The sequence below is a fragment of the Macaca nemestrina genome, chromosome 10 (assembly GCF_043159975.1).
Source record: "Macaca nemestrina isolate mMacNem1 chromosome 10, mMacNem.hap1, whole genome shotgun sequence".
NCBI lineage: Eukaryota > Metazoa > Chordata > Mammalia > Primates > Cercopithecidae > Macaca > Macaca nemestrina.
In genome coordinates this window covers 44,077,627-44,095,484 of record NC_092134.1, presented here as the reverse complement: position 1 = coordinate 44,095,484, position 17,858 = coordinate 44,077,627, and the positions used below count along the sequence as shown (strand labels likewise).

Genomic DNA, 17,858 nt, shown 5'->3' with positions numbered 1-17,858 from the left:
ATCCTTTCTAAATTTAAGTTGGTCCAACAGACCCAAACCTGACAACAGAAAGAACAACTCTAAAAAGGATAGCTATTCTTCATCACTGGCCAACTGTTTAAATACATACAAAGTATCTTGGATCAGTCACCTATAATGGTATTTAATAACTAGATTTTCTGACAGCCCTCAAAGAATACAAAGTTTTATTTTCTTAATAATGATACCATGTCTGTACAATGGTGAAACAGGAAGGGTTTCAGTGACTCAGTTTTGTAAAACACAGGAAAACAAAAGACCAGTGGGCACCAGGAAACTAAGTAAGACCTATAAACTTCCCTATTTCAAAGAAGCAGAAACACTGAGAAATGGAAGCTAAGGATCATATCCTTCAGGGAGGACTTCAACTCTCTGATCTTTCAAGTCAATGTTAGCTTTTTGATATTGATAAAATAAATGATCAAGTTCCAATAGAGCAAAGTCTTAGTTATATGCCCTGATGGAGAGATCAAGGTGACATGGACAAACCAAATGGGAAGGAATCAACAGAATATTTTAAAAGAATGTGTTTGGCTCGGCAGGAATTTCATGCTTTCATGCAGCAGCTTCATAACTCCTTTCCTAATCAGGTTTGGATTGATTTAAATAAAAATCCATCCAAAAATTAGTTTCTGTTTCCTGAGCCACTGAAAGCAGAGAGATGACTTAGAACATTCTTCTGGCCAAAATTATTGCAGCTTAACCAAGGGCAAGCAGTAAGATAGCATCCCACGCTCAGATGATCTGGAGCTCAATTTAACACACATTCTGCTTCAGAGAAATCCAACATTCATGACTAAGAGAACCTAACCCAAAAGCAGTAGCATCACCTTCCTTTACTCCCACTGAATGAAAATAAACTGGAGGATGGCTAAGCCCAAAAACAGTGAGTTGCTAATCATCATAGTTATCATACTTCTTTTAGAGGAAATGAGATTTAATCCAATGCCTGCATGTGCCTTTTCAGGAAATTGCTCATCTGTCTAATTAAGCTCTTCTTTTTTCACAAGCCTATGAGTACATTCAGATATACGGCTTCCAGAAAACCTTTTTGCCCTTTTTCTGCTGGTCATTGGAAATTTCCAATATGATAATTGGAAATCTCCATTGTAAGGAGATTCCATCACTTTGTATTAATCACTGGTTAAACTTCATTGACACTTGTTTAGAAAGTGCCATTTCCTATTGGGAAGCACTTTTGAACGAGCACAAATTTAAAAACCTTCAGAGACTATACAGGTGGGTTTATGACCTTGTCACTAGCATAAGGCATCTAACTGCTCAGAGACTCCAACTATACATGTGCTCAGGCAAGCATATTTCAGCTTGCTTATTTGTTTTCCAGCGAAATAGCCATTGTACTTTGCCCTCTGCCCTTTTCATACGATACCACAGGGAACCTGCCCTGTGTCCTGGCTTCCACCAATTAACCTTGCTTTATTTCCTGTCCTCACAAAGTTAGTACAATCCACTTCACTTCCACCATAATCGTTTTCCACTTCCTTCCTTCTAAGCCAGGTTCTTCATTTCTACCTTGATTAAAGAAAAATGTAACATTTATGAAGTCCTGTGTCAGATCGTGGAAACATGAAACAAAATAAGACAAGGGTTTTGCCCTCAAGGAGCTCATGATGCAGTGAGAAGTAAAATACAGACTCAACCCAAAACCCCACATTCAACTGTGATGGGAGCAAGGAAAAAAAAAAAAAAAAAGCTCTGTTTAACATGCTTAACAGTGTGTGAAGGAAGCAGTCAAGAAGAAGCAAGTGTCATTCTTCTATCTATCTATGAAAAAAATTTATTATTACTTTAAAATGCTTTTCTGCTTTGCAAATAATGCTATTCACACACGTGGCCATACATATGTCAAGAGGGAAGAGAAGGGATTTACCAAGCATGTTTGTCCTTTCCACTGACCTGTTGTATCTAAAATACTTACAGAAAGGAAAAGTTGTTCTTATTTATTTAGTTATATTCACATAGAATATAATTATAAATGACATTAAAAGAAACAAAAATGGCAATATTGAAGTTGACAGAAGCTAAATGAACCCCTTTCCTCTCAAAAAGCCTAATATACCAATAACAGAACTGGCCTGAAACCCAAGTTACATTCAGATTTACCATCCCTTTAGCCTAGTTTGAATCAAAACTACACAGCCTCTTAGATCTGTTGAAAGGCATCACAATATAGATAACTATAAGCCTTCAAGCAGATCTCTGGATTCAAGATTTAACATCCCAGCAGTACTGGAATGCTTTCAGCTCTATTCATGCACACCAAAATGGCTGGAAGAGGATTCAGTTGATCTATGTGCATGCAGCCCAGAGCCTGTGGGCTCCTCACATCTGCTACAATTATAGGTTGAGAACAGATCCAAGCAAGGTCAGTTCCATGCAATTCAAACATCTGATTTCAGGAAATCATTATTTGAACATGCAGTATAACCATCCAACAATTACATGGTGGCCTGGGGAAGCCAAAATGACTGTATTACAAAAATATTCACAAAGGGCTGACTGATCTGTCATAATACTAGTCACCATTTACCCCTCTCCACTGAACACTGGTTTGTATCTCCACCCATCACAACACTAGCAATTCTAACCAATGGTATGAATGTCATACATATTAGATTAAACAATGCAAAGGCAAACCAAAAGTTTGCCAAGCAAAATGGCAAACATCACAAAAGTTATAGGATTTCATAAGGCTAACAGTAATGTTGAAAAATGTGTTGGATCACACACACACACACACACACACACACAAAATATACACGCATAAGCCAAATGAGCTAACAGAGGTAGACCTACTGAAAAATTAATAAATAGGAAATCAGCAAGGATGCTGATGTGATAGGCATGGCAATATATATATATATATATATATATATATATATATATATATATAAACATATATATATATATAGGATTTTAAAAAGCCCTTAAGGGCCAGTCGCAGTGGCTCATGCTTGTAATTCCAGCACTTTGAGAGGCCAAGGCAGGCAAATCACTTGAGATCAGCAGTTCGAGACCAGCCCGGCCAACATGGTGCAACCCAGTCTCTACTAAAAATACAAAAATTAGCTAGACATAGTGGTGCTTACCTATAGTCCTGGCCACTGGGGAGGCTGAGGTGGGAGGATTGCCTGAGCCCAGGAGGTTGCAATGAGCTGTGATGTCACCATGCACTCCAACCTAGGTGACAGAGTGAGGCCCTGTCTCAAAAGAAAAAAACAAAAATAGAATGCAATTCAAGAAATCAAAAAAGTGATTGAGAAAATTAGCAAAAAATGTCCCTTAAGAAAACTAAGAAAGTCCTTACTTTACTTACTTCCAAAAACACCTGCGTTGTGGCCACATTACAAAAGTCATACACATATTAAATGAGGATTTCCATATTGCTATCAAATGTTTTTATTCAATAATTAAGCCAAAAATGAGTGATTAGTATTTGATTCATCTGTGTTTCTTTCCTTAAAGTGCTAAATATAATTTAACTTAATTTAAATATAATAATAAACAAATTATGAGATTTAGTTTCCCTTTGAAGATATAGGCCCAATCCCAGTTATTTTCATTTTTCTTAAAATATTATAAGTGGATTCATTTTCAGGAACTTTATGTATGTATATATGTATTTTATGTACATAAAATTTATGTATGTGTGTGTACACACACACACACGCACACACACACCTACATAAATTTTTCTTGGATAATGAGGAACCATTCACTGCTTCAGCCATGGTTCTTGCCCCAGAGAAGCATCTAAAAACCTGCAAGGCTGCATCATCAAGCAAGTTATAGGTGAGCTCTATGACATTAACCAGTGCAGAGGGATTCTTCTGAACCCTATGCACACATAACCATGGTAAATTAACTTAATGCTGATAAGAGAATTTGCCCCTTACTTTAAAAGAGGCTTTTCCTTTGACTAAAATGAAGGGCTTAGCCCACTAAATTTATTTTCCCAGGAGTAATGAAAGAACATCTGTCAAAGGAAAAAAAAAGTCTCTAAGTGCTGAATGCTAAGTAATGCACCTCTGGTAGCTAAAGATGCTTAGTTGAAGAGATCAACTGCAATGCTATGAGACACATATTAGCATGAGAGGATCCTGCCCCAAATGAGTCTTATACACAGATAAAACATAGCCTCTGCCGCCCTAAATGTTCCAGTCCTCTCATCATAGCAAATTTGCTGAAGCTTTATTGGAAAAGAATGGCTCCTTCTACCACAAGCTACAAAGCTCTCAATGGGAAACAATTTTCCCTTTCCTCTGAGGAGCTGACCTTGTACAATACCAGGAGCCCAGATGTTTTGGAATCAGACAGGCAGAGCTTCAAATCCCACCTTTGTATTTATAAACTGTGTGATTTGGACATGTTTTCTACCCTTTCAAAGCCTCAGTTTCAATCTCTGTGATACCCAAATAATAAAAAGCTGTCTCATGGAGGCAAAGGGACTAAAAACTGAAGCAATGACTCAAGAATGCCCAATAATGTGCTTCATAGTGGACACTTAAAAAAAAATGTTAGTTCCCATCACTTCCCCAATGCCAAGAAAGACTATGGGGAAGCATAACCCCTCTGGCACCTGGTGGGAAAGGAGGAACTGAAAGGGGATAAAGGGAGTGTAAGAGGAAATGGAGAGGGTGACACACAGACTAACTTCACCAGCACCGCCCCCATGCTCTCATTTCACCCGGGGCCAGTCCTAATCTCACATGGAAATGAGGGATAAGATATCTGTGTGTCAGACAGAAAGTACAAATTCAGTGCATCTGACTCAGAAACTTGGCAAAGATGCTGAGAGCAGATAATAAATATAATCACCCTGATTTAATTCAGATGGAGACCTCAGGGTTCGGTCACTTCCAACTGAGAGGTTCTCCTGTCGTTGGAAGGAAGCCTGCTCTGACCTACATGTGACAGTTGCTAATGGTTTTCTAAATTAGTGTCAAATATGATCTTATGAAGGAGTCATTTTTCCTTTAAGATGGTTTATGAAAGGAGTTTTCTGCCAGCACTTTGAAAAACAGAGAAATTCAGCCAAAATCTGGTCAGTGTTCATGTTGTTCTTCATTTTCAAGGCCTGAGCACTTTCAACTATAATCAGTCAAAAAATATTTATTAAGTCTGAAAATATTTGCTGTGTCAGGCACTGTGGGTGATGAAGAAGAGGTGGAGTGCATGGATTCCACTCTCAGTGAATTTGCAATCAGCCTACCTCTACAAAATGATTGATCAATGAGACAAAACCAAAAAATCTATACTCAAGTGATAGTATACAAGAATGACCCCTGCCTCAGAGAATTGTGATGAGTCTCAAATGTAATGACAGTGCAAACAGACATACGGACATGTGTGTTTCACAAATTAGTTATCCTACCCCCTAGGAAAAAAAACAGAGTAATGTGAAAGCCAAGACAGCAGGGAGTCACAAAGATCGGGCTATCAACTATAGATGCTGTAGAGATTTTGACAAAAAGAATGCCACTATTGACCTTTTAGAGAACTGCTTCTGGAGGGTGATGAAGATCAAAGCCAGTTAATTGCAAAGAGTTAGGAAAGGCAGGCACAATTTAGCAAAAGGCCTAGTAGAGCCAAAAGGCCTAAATGACACATTTGAGAGGCTTGGGAAGGAGGATGAAGGCAGAAAACTGTAGCGTTTGGTGAAAGTTACTCTGCTTATTTTTTAAGACATGGAACTCTGTTTAAATAGCAGATTTCTCTAGTAAGAAGGTAAAAATTAAAATGTTCTAGAACCTACCATAACTCTAACCTGATGCCAACAGGACAACTACATGGCCTTGTGTCTCCAAGGAACTCAAAGATAGGTGTATAAATTCTTTTACCTTTTAATCAAACAGTTCTAAAATAAAAATAAAAACTTGCTTCCCTGGAATTTTTTTAGTAGCTTAGTTTATTTTATCAGCATTCTATAAAACAAAATAGAGACGGATCTGTTCTATCTGCAAAAAAACAGAGTTAAGGTACTTTTGACTAGGAACTTACTAATCCTTATTATAATTATTAAGAGTTTATACTTTAAATCAATAATGACTTGTTACATTGGCTTATCACATCCCTCTTATCACCAAGTAAATGGTATAGGAAACATAAAAATGTTAATGACAAGGCCTTTGCTCTCAGGAGATTTTTTTAACTCAATAGAGAAGACAGAAAATTTATAAATAACTTGCAGTCACTGTGACCAATTTAATAAAAGACTAAAGAGATTCATTAAGAGAAGAAAAGAGACAGAGGCTAATTCCGAACTAGAAGAGCTTAGACAGCTTCTTGGAGGAAAATGGACTTCAGCTGGGCTTTGAAGAAACATAAGCACTTCCAAAGTGATTCTGGTGGGGCTACACATGGGTTGAGGGAGGTACAGTTCCTTTTGATTCTAGGTGGGAGGAGCTAATAAGCAAAGTGAAGAGTAAAAAGGATGGTCATAAACAAGACACCATAACAGTCTTAAAGATGGTCCAAATACCCACTGTACCAAAAAGGACTTCAAAACTCGAGCCCTCTAGATGGAAGATCTGTGCCTCCAGGCCTGTCTAATTCATTTCAGTGTTATTACTCATGCCACTGTTTCCTAACTTCAATATTTCAGCTCTAGGGCCTATTTTTTTTTCCCATTGTACTCATACTGCAGAAAGAGGAAATAACTCATCCAGTGGTGGGGATTTCTTAGCAGGGTTTTGAAGAGGGTTGCTGGGGGTGGCTGACTCTGCCAAAATGTTTCCTTTTTCTCTTGCTGTTTGTCAGATATTGCTGTTGAGCAACCCTAGGGAGTGTCATCAACATGCAATCTCATCTGATTTATCTTCCCTTACTCACTCAGACTCAGCCCTTTGCCTCTTTTTTGTTCCTGGCTCATTTAGAGTTTCACAACCTCTTACCTTTAACTGCTGAATAAGTGTAAAACATGTGTGTATCTGGCATCAGATATTATAATCTCCAAGAAAAAGTATTCACAGTCAGAGATGGCTGTGGCTGCCTAGTATACATCAATATTTTGCTTTGCTGTTATTTCATTTAGAAATTACATTTCCATTTTCCTCACAGATTCACATTCAAAACAATAAATTTTCAAAGCTGTCTTTTCCTCCAAGTCTCTCCCTTTTGAAAGGTGGATGGCTGAAATAAACATTTCTCTGAGCTCTACAGAGTTCAGAGTGTCAATCTGTCCCAGAGAGCCATTAAAAAATTCCACACCAATAAACCATTCATGTAAATACAGGCGATGGAATATTTGGGTCTAACGGACTCCTAAAACTGACTTTCAATATAGAGATGACTTCATGAGCACTTCAAAAGCTTGTGCAATGTCCTGGAAGCAGGGCCATCATGATTATTCTTCAACCCAACCAGTACAGACACAGGATCTTATCGCCAAATCAGCCTGACTTCTTCGGGATTGATCAAGAAAACTCACCCTCCTCCCCCAATCTCTCTTCTCTGCATCCATCTCAATATGAAGAAGAATGGTTTGAGTTTTGAGTTGAGGATTCTAGAGCAGAATTTTAGATCTGATTGTTAAATAAATACAGTTTGAGCCTAGTGAAAGATCTGACTGTGGTAAAATGGCTAAATAAAGCAGGTAAGAGAAACAAGGCAGCATATTGATCCTTTCAACAATGTATAGCTTTTATAGACCCTGCCATTCCATGCCCGTGTCTGGACTTACAAACTTCGGGGCAGCAAGCATTTTTAAAGCATTCACTTGAACTAAGAAGGACTGTATGTGCATTAAAAAGTTTCTAGGACCTGTTTCCATTTCCCTGGATATACTCAACTCTACCTATTACCTTTTTATGTAAGTGTCTTCTGCACACAAATACTGAAAAGGGTCAAATTCTGGGAAGTCACCTGTTGGCTCTGTCAACATACAAAGGAAGCACCTGCTGTAAGATATTTCCTGCCTGAAGCCATCTTTGCTTCCAAATTTGTTGCTAAATCCCCAAAGCCTTCAATAGCACCTAGGGCCTAGCAGGAGATCAGTAAATATTTGTTGAATACTGAAAGAATTCACAAATGAAAAGTGCTCATTGTTATTGATGTGCTCTCTTAATTGCCTACCTTGCTACAAACTAGACTTGCCTTAACCACCTGTCCCTATTCTTTCTGAATCCTTACCATTTTTGTCCGTATGGGTTCCCAAGTACTACATCTCTAACCTTTGGAGTCTTAGTGTGAATTCAGCCCACAGTCACCAACAAGACTCGTTATCTCAGAGTTAGACTGTTCATTAAAACGACTTCAACCCTTCACTATCTGGCTTACCTTTGTTACCACAGTCCTAGATTCCAGAGCTACAGTGACACAAGCTCACATATAGCATGAGAATATACAAGAGTAAAATGTAGTGAGGCAGGGGTGGGTGGTGGTAAGTTACTAATTGTGATAGTCTGATAGTTAGACTTCAAGATAATTCCCAATAACCTCTTCCTCCTAATGTCCTTTCCTTTATACAATCCTCCTTGAATGTGGGCTGTACTTAGTGGTCACTTATAACAAATTGAATATGGTAAAAGTAATGGTATGTAACTTCTAAATTCAGGTATGAGAGACTACTGCTTCTCTCTCTCTCTCTCTCTCTCTCCCCCCACCCTCCATCCCCGCCCCTCCCCGTCCCCGCCTCCCCGCCCCCCCCCCGCCTCTCTCTCTCTCTCCAACAACCAGTGAGGAACTGAGGTCTGCGAACAACCACCTGTGTGAACTTGGAAGTGGATTCCTAAGCCCCAGTCAAACCTTGAAACGACTGAAAACCTGGTCAACAGCTTGACTAAAACCTCATGAGTGATCCTAAGCTAGACTCACTTAGCCACAGAAGCCTTTATCTGTATCTCTGACCCACAGAAATTGTGAGGCAATAAGTGTTTGTTATTTTAAGCTACTAGATTTTGGGGTTGTTACATAGCAATAGATAACTAATATGCTAAATTAGGGATTGGCAAACACCCTTAAAAGACCAGATAGTAAATATTTGGGGATTTGCAGGCCACGCAATGTCTGCTGAATCCAGGTGCATGGAGGTCTAGGCCCAAAGTCTTTTTGTGCATTAAGAGAAATTCATCTCCGTCTTTTTCTAAAGCATTCATTTCATTTTCTACCCATTCTACAGAGACTACCCATTCTACAGAAATTTCCTCATTGGAGAAAAAGGACTAAAACATTATACTTTCTCATTATTACCCATATTTCTGCAGATGTTTATCTTCCATTCAGTCCAGTCACTTGAAGACATATAGAGAACAACACAATCAGGTCACTCAACAAAAACTACCTACATACAATGAATGAAGTGGCAACATATGAACATTTATTGTGTGTAAGACGCCCTCAAGTAGCTAAACCATGGACAGTAAAAGAGGAAGGTTATGAAGGCACATAAGAAATGTAAAACAGAATGTCATGGAAAGGTCAAGGAAGGAGAAATGGTTCAACTGAGCAGATAGAGAAAAAGCTCAGTGCAAGAATGTGGCATTTGAACTGAGCTATGAAGAGTCAGGAGGTTGTAATGACTTAGGGGAAGGGCTTTCCAAAGTCACCAGGACCAACAATAAGAATTCTTGATTTTGCAGAGAATCATAAACAGCACACAGATGTCCCTAGCCTTAGCAAACTGTAGCAGATTCAGATCTTAGACCACACGGAGTGGTGGAAAGAACATAAGCTTTGAATATAAAAAGACATGGAAATTAAGGGATGAGGTCCAGTCACAATGTGGTCACTTACTGATTTTACCTTAGAGAAATTACTTATCCTCTGGAAGCCTCAATTTAATCTTCTATAAACTTCAAGAGTGATAAAAACAAATTGGCAGAGTTGTATTTGTGAGCAAACAGCATAGCTCCTGGTACATGTTATGTTTAAAATAAATGGTAATTATTTTATTAATATAAAGTTTCTCCATAGCAAAGATACCAAAAATTAAGTACTTCCTTATATGTAGATAAATTTCCTCTGTAAGATTACTTGCATCTAACTCCTAAATTCTCTTTCTAAAATTAACTCTGGGATTTGGAGACTAGAATAATAAAAACCTCACATGACATTTTTCCAGGAGCAAGCTACTGAAAAGCTGCTAAATATAGAATATGCAAAGAAGAGGGAAATAGAAAATTATGGACATATAGGAAAATTATGGCTATAAAATTTCAGAGAAGTCACTGCAAAACTTCAAGTGCTGGAATTTCCTATAAATCTGAATTGTATTTATTTCAAGAGAAATATTTGGGAATTTTGGGTTTGAGAAACTCCTCACATTTTGGCCTACTACTTCCAATTACACTGGAACTTCACTATCAGTCCTCACACTACAGATGTGTCATTATCTAAACAACCATTTTCATTTCACAGAAATCCCAGGACTGTTTCTCTAACAATTGAGCCAAAACAGTGCTGTTCCCATGGTTACCAAAAGTTCTAATTTCAGTTCCTCAATATATATTTTATCATGTAGGATTATACAATGCTTCAGCATAGGCCACTCTTAGTTCCACATGTTCTTCTTTCTATTATTTTTCTCTCAGTTTCTCACAGCCAATCTCCATTGAAACTTCCTGTTTTGCTCATTTTTTGACTAAAGTTTGTGTGTGCAACCTCTGTAGTAATCACGTTTCTATATAATAAATTCGGGGCAAAGAGGCAAAGCTAAGTAGAAGGAATTAGGCGAAGATTAGAAGAATTAGCCTCTTGTCAGTCTCCATGTCCCCACATTTAGCGCCATAATCATGGTGGCAAGGGAAAAACCAATGTGAATCCCAGGATATGGGGTCCTTAGAGATTGAGTGATTCCATTTTATCTGTTTGAATTTCTCAACAGTATAGGAATTGCGAAGTTCACATCTCTAGAAGCTGCCTTCTCTAGAGATTGGGGTCTTACACCAGAGTCCACAGAATGAGCTTCAGAGAGCTCAGCGAGTGCCTGAAAGTATGTGTAGAGGTGTGTGGGTGAGTGTGTGTGTGAGTGTGTGTGTCACTCCATGTAGCTAAGGACATTCACTTTAATAGCCTTAATTAGATTCTCAGAGACACCTAAACACCAAAGACGGTTTAGAAAAATACTTCTGTTAAACAACATCTGTGTTTTGCAACAGGGCCCTGAAAAGCCAAGTTGTTAATAAAAATCATTTTTGTAAAATTACTATTATATCCTCATTCATCGAAGGGGCATTGAAATGTGGCATAAAATTTTTAGAAAATTAGTACAGAAATGTGTAACAGGACCCATAACAATGTCCTTCCTCTTGTATCCAGTGATCGCATGGAAGGAATGTATTTTTAAGAAACAAGTTAAGAAAGGTAAAAGAGTAAAGAGGTGTTCATTTTGATATTATTAATAACCAGGGAAAATTAGAACGTAATATTAGAGACTAATTGAGCAAATAATGTGACATCAACACAATACAACATTATAAGGCCACAACTGCAAATATTCTCTAAGAGAATAGACAGTATTTATGATGAAATATTAAATCAAAAAGTAAATATGATTATGTGTAATTTGAGTAAAACTGGGACAAAATATGCCAATACTTGAAAAATAATTTGCAAAATAGTTGTACTAAAGCAAAGGGATTTTATGTGACTTTGTCATTTTAAAATTCTCCCAAACTTTAATATCCTATTAAATAAATGTTGAATTAGAAATAAAAGAGTGACTTCTGTTAAATGTGGTAATTTGAGCATCTGTTTTGATCTTCATTTCCTTCCCACACTCCACTAAAATGACACCAGAGATATGGAAAAAAAGACACAAATCTACAAGGAATATGGGGACAGGGAAGGAAATGCCAGTGTGAAAATTATGGAATCGATGAAGCCAACAAATAGAGATGACTAACTTATTAAAAAGCTGAAAATTTAAACACATCAACATTGGAGTATGATAAGGAACAAAGCTTGTTTACATCAAAGTACCCTGGAAAGTTTCAAAATCAAAGAAAACTTTGACCTCTGAAAGAGGAGGTAAAGGTAAAGGTAAACAGACAAATTTGAAAGCAACTTCTGGAGCAGAAGCTAAAAGCAGTCACCGTCACCCCTAGTCCAGCTCTGCATCTCCTAACCTACTCAGTCAGAGAACTCCCCCTTCTCAACCCAACAAAACACTGTGTGGAGAGACTAAAGCAGAGGGATCTCAAACTACAAATCGCTGAAGTCAGAGGAACATAATGAAAATTAAACACTTAAACCACGGTTGACATATTGAATAGTGGGAGCCCCCTTTCTGCACCAGCACGCAGGTTAGACTCCTGGGCAGGAAGTCTTAGAAGGACCATTCTATAACAAAAAATCTGCAGATATTGATGATAATAGATACTCCAGTGAAACATTTAGTTCAATTGTGCTAGCACAAAGCCCATCAGAGCTCCCAGTCAGTCTTTTAATTCATCAAACTTAAGTCTATGAGTGGACATTAGAGAGCACAGGACATTTAAGAAAAGCCTCTAACACCAGGGAGAGCAACCAACATAAACACACAGTAAACGTAACTGGGAGAGATGAGACAGGGAAGAAACAGAAAAACTGTTCTCCAAATAAACTAATATCCTCAGAGAGGAAATAGAAGATATCACAGCTATTGGAACAAAAAGCAAGATACTATTTTTAAGGGAACATTAAGAATACAAGAAAGAGCTCTGGAAATTAAATGTATGATATCAGAAATTTAACATGCAATAGAAGGATTGCATAGAAGGGGTGAAGTGGAGATAGCAATCTAGAAAGTAAAACAAAAGACAAAGAGATAGAATGCAAGAAAAATAGGCCAGAACATTCAACATTTAATCAACAGAAATTCCAGATAAACAGAATAGAGAAACACAAAGGGCAAAGTTTTGTCAAAGAAACAATCCAAGAAAGTTTCTAAGAACTGAGCTCAAAAATACCCACCAGATTCTCAATACAATGAATAATGGAAAATCCACACCGCAGCCCAAAATCATGAACTTTCAAAATCAAAATACCAAGAGTGAAAGGTCCAAGATCTTCCCAAATTAGGGGGTAAAAAAAAAAGTTCACGTACATAAAGTCAAAAATTAAAATAACATTGTACTTGATTTTCCAATTGCAATCCTGATGGTGGAGTAATGTTTTAAAAATTCTAAGAGAAATGACATTTAATGTTGAACTCTATGCCCAGATAAATTATCCATCAGGAGTGAGAATAGACCAAAAATGTTTTACACATGAAAGCTCTCAAAAAAATGCACCTCTCATGCTCCCTTTCTGTGGAATTGGTTGGTAAAGAAAGGCACGAAAGAGGAACCAGGAGATAGATGGGAACCAGGAAGCGGGCTCTCCAATACAGGAGAGAGTTGAAGGGAATTTGCATGATGATAATGAAGGGAGATAACTAAAGGAATAACAGCATAGCCAGACTAGAAAGAACCAAATCTCTCCATCCAGGGGAGATAACTTGAAGGATTTTAAATAAATTTAAGAGATTATTTGATATATTTGAATGCACTGAGAGAAGATGTATAATTTTGGCAAATGTTTGGACTTGAATTGTGATAGGCACTCAGACAATTAAACAAAAGAAAAAAAGCTAGACAAGACTTCAAAAAATTAAAATGTTATGGAAAAGAAAACTTGGAGAACATGACATAGTTCATCTGTGAATAAAATCTATGTAGTTACAAAAATATATGTACTGAATGTTGATTTAATAAAAAGTAAAAAGGTTACATTTGGAAAATGAGGAAAGAAAAGTATTTCTAGGGGAAGGAGGAAGAGGCATGTCTTACGAAATTAAATCTTTGCCTTCAGAGTAAGAAATTAACAGGTAATATCTAAAACTGAAAAAAAAATCAATATAAACACATTATTTAGAAATATGGAAACAAACACTAGAAGAAACAAGTAAAAGAATTTCATATAGAAATGGAAATTGAAGATAGAGCGGAATTAGGAGATTTTGCATTACTGGATCCAATATTCATGCAGGCAACATTGAGCTTGCACTGGCCAAACCAAAAAGATGTCAATCCCATTAACTCATGCCTCTCTGGTCTCTGTAGCATTTGAAGTTTCAACACCTCCTACATGCAGAGAATTAAAGGCTTAATTATGGTCACAAAATAACAGAGAAATATTTTGAATATTTCTTGATAATATAAACATTGCTTATGATTGAAGCTACGAGTCAAGGGGTGAAGTGAAATGAAAATAATAGAGATGCTAGTATACCTTCATTTTTGAAATTTGAAAATTATGCATGGACAGAATAAGGTATAAATATTTCATACATTATGTGAAGTTATAAAAGTCACAGAGGAATTAAAAATAATAATATAACTATATTAAGACAGGAAAAAGAGAAGTGAGGGATTTTCTAAAGCCTCATGGGTCATAGCAGATTGTCCATAGATATTGGAAATTTGTAAACCAAAAACTAATGAGATAAACATTTTAATCACAATATTAACCCCTAAAAAAATAACCAAAATTAGAGTAGCTTACAGAATTTGCAATAATTTCTTCTAGGCTTGAGACCGTACGTCTATGGTTGGATGTGGCCTGGGAGTGCCACTTTTAATTGGAAGCTATCTTTTCTCACATCAGCCATTTGGAATCTGGAATCTGCCTATGTGGTAGACATAGAATTCATAAGGTTGCCAAAAAGTTACATGTGCAGGAGGACTGCCCTAAGCAGGGGAGTAGCATGCTCTATTTGGGGTTTTAGACTGTGGATCAACAGTGAAGGTGTTCAGTGTGTGCTTTTATCCAGACTTAGCAGATGATCACTTAGACAATCAGTCTCCAGTTCAATCCTGGGATGTAAGAATTTAAACTGTGTTTTAAATATCAACCAGTCTGGTGAGATAGGCCTCAGATGATGCTCTCGGAGGGCTAAGTAAATTGATACACAGAGCCTGTTTAGGAATAATGTGGTGATATATCAAGAACCACAAACATAATCATAGCCATTGACCTAGAAGTCCCAATTCTGAGAACTTATTCTAAAAAAGAAAATTTAAAGATATTTCATATATGTTTTAATCACGTGCCTATTTAAACTCTCAACTATACACTGCAATACCTGGGTGACCATGAACGTATAGTCCATTATCAGACAACATTCTTATTCTCTGATGGCTGATTATAAACATTTCCACAGTAAGAAGACAGGACAACTTTGAATGTTAACTTTTAATATCATACCATCTTTCAGTAAGCTTCAAATGATTGAGTGCTAGTCTCATTTCTTACAATCTGCCTCTCTCTTTCCTATTTTATCCTTAAGCCACCCTCCAAACCCTCCATATATGTACCGCAGTTTCACCTCCATTCTAGCGGCATTCTAGGTGGTCAAGGCCATGAGGAAGAAAAGAAGCTCTATCCTGGAAGCTCCATCCTGCAAGAAACGAAGTGAAGCTTCAATAGAATAGTTCTCCTTAGGAACAGGCTCAGAACCTCAGAGCGAAGCATCTGCAGGCAAACCAAAATAACTTTGTGTTATTCATTTGAAAGAGCATAATAAGGATAATTTATTAAAAGGCATTTTTCCTATTGCAGATAAGAATAAAGAGTGCATATAATTGAGTATGTTTTCTATAATATTGTTGATATTAAAAATTTATGAGTAACTTAATTCACTGTCTATAGGTGAATCTTAAATAAATTCTAAATACTTTATCTTCCCTGCCAGGTTTTCACATGGCTTTCTCATCATTCTTTAGAAAGGCCTCTAAGGCTGAGTGGGGTGGTTCATGCCTGTAATCCCAGCACTTTGGGAGGTCGAGGCAGGAGAATCACTTAAGTTCAAGATCAGCCAGGAGTTCAAGATCAGCCTAAGCAACATGCTGAGACCTTCCATCTCTACAAGAAACCTTTTAAAATTTAAAAAATTATAATTAAAAGAAGAAAGACCTTTATAGATCACCACCCACCACCATCCTCCATCTTATTTTCCCATCTCTATGTTTTATTTTTATCATAGCTCTAATCACTATTTAAATATGTATCCCTAAAAATTTGTCTCTATCTTTATCATCTCTCTTCTTCCATTAGATTGTAGCATCCATGAAGTCAAGGACTGCCTATCTCGTTCACTGCAGTATTCACTGTATATGGAACTGAACCTGGCACATAATATGTGCTTGATAAATATTTGCTAACAAATTAATGAATAATTTTCAGATTTGACATTATAAACATAAAAATATATAGCTTGATGGAAAAAATATTGTATGATTGCTTAAACACAACAGCATAGATATATTTTTAAGGATGTTATTTTGCACATGAAACAAAGAAAAAATTAAAGAGTTTTATTTGCCGACACATAATTATTATGAATACCTTTGTTTGTTTGTTTGTTTGTTTGTTTGTTTGAGACAGAGACTCACTCTGCCATCGAGGCTGGAGTGCAGTGGCACGATCTCAGCTCACTGCAACCTCCACCTCCTAGGTTCAAGCAATTCTCCCGCCTCAGCCTCCTGAGTAGCTGGGACTACAGTTACACGCCGGCCACGCCCGGCTAATTTTTTGTATTTTAGTAGCGACAGGGTTTTACCATGTTGCCCACGCTGGTCGCGAACTCCTGAGCTCAGGCCATCAGCCCGCCTCGGCATCCCAAAGTGCTGGTATTACAGGCGTGAGCCACCATGCCCGGTCGAATAACATTTTTTCTTACATTTTTATTAGTCACTTTAATGCCATTAAAATATTACTTATGGATTTTTAATCGTCTACTAGTCTTGCTTGTATGTATTAAATAACATGAAGAGAAATGCCTTGACTTTCCTGGTGAAAAAAACGTTTACAGGCTGTAATGTAAATTTAAACCCTTGAAATATTCACAGACTAATTTAAATAAAAGGCCTAAGCTGATGGCTTTAACAAATACATAATAAATCTTGGTGGAAATTAACATGTTTTTGTAAATGGTGGATCTTAATGTCTAAATTAATCATAGAAGAGTTTTTGAGTTTATAAAAAGAGGAAGTACAAGCCTCACTTTGTTTACATGCCTTGAAGTGTTTCCATAGGAGGTAATGACTATCCACAAAGGATTTGTTTCTGCCAAACTGACCTCACTATGCCAATGAGGAGATAATGCAACAGCATCATTCCTTGGAAATTCAAGCTCCCGGCTTCCTGGTATAGATACCTCCATTGTAACAATTATCTTGTTGCTTTGTCATTACTTGTTTACACGTGTGTCTTCCCTAGCAGGTTATAAACTCCTTGAGGGCAAGAGAGTAGATCTTCATAAATTTGTTGAATTAAAAGAATTTAGTAATTTGTGCTTGAGATGAAAAGACTTTGGATGCTGAAACTTTGCAGGAAATTTGATTTTCAGACATTAAAAAATGTATCACTTACTTTGTGTATTTACTCTCAAACATTATCCACAAGAATTTGAGTCCATTTGTAATAAATAGTGCAAAGGGAAATGGTGGATTATAATTCAAGATTGTTTAAGCCAAAGAAAATTTAATTTGAATGTATAGTCAACATAAGAACAATTACAGAGGAAAAAAAGAGAATTCGATCTCTACACACCATAACTGGCTTTAGTGGAACCTCAGCTTTCGTGTTGATATTACTGGTAGCCAAAGCATAAAGGAGAGACACAGTCACTTATAACTCCTTTTTTCTTGGATTTTAAGTTCCAGGGTACATGTGCAAGATGTACAGGTTTGTTACATAGGTAAATGTGTGCCATGGTGGTTTGCTGCATAGATTTTCCCATCACCTAGGCATTAAGCCCAGCATGCATTAGTTATTTTCCCTGGTGCTCTCCCCCTACCCTCCCTTCCCTATAACTCTTATTTTTGATAGTCAAAAAGTCAGTTAGGCATTGGAAGAAG

At 37.1% G+C, this 17,858-nt stretch overlaps 1 long non-coding RNA gene across 1 annotated transcript in view; it reads right to left on the bottom strand.

Annotated features, from left to right (window-relative positions):
• Window positions 1-15,466, bottom strand: part of LOC139356687 (uncharacterized) — a 52,355-nt gene extending 36,889 nt beyond the window's left edge. The window contains exons 1-2 of the long non-coding RNA XR_011609000.1: window positions 15,326-15,466; window positions 3,129-3,239 (exon numbers count right to left, since the gene is read on the bottom strand). This is a non-coding gene — a long non-coding RNA (uncharacterized lncRNA). The remainder of the gene's footprint in view (window positions 1-3,128; window positions 3,240-15,325) is intronic.
• Window positions 15,467-17,858: the final 2,392 nt, after the last annotated feature.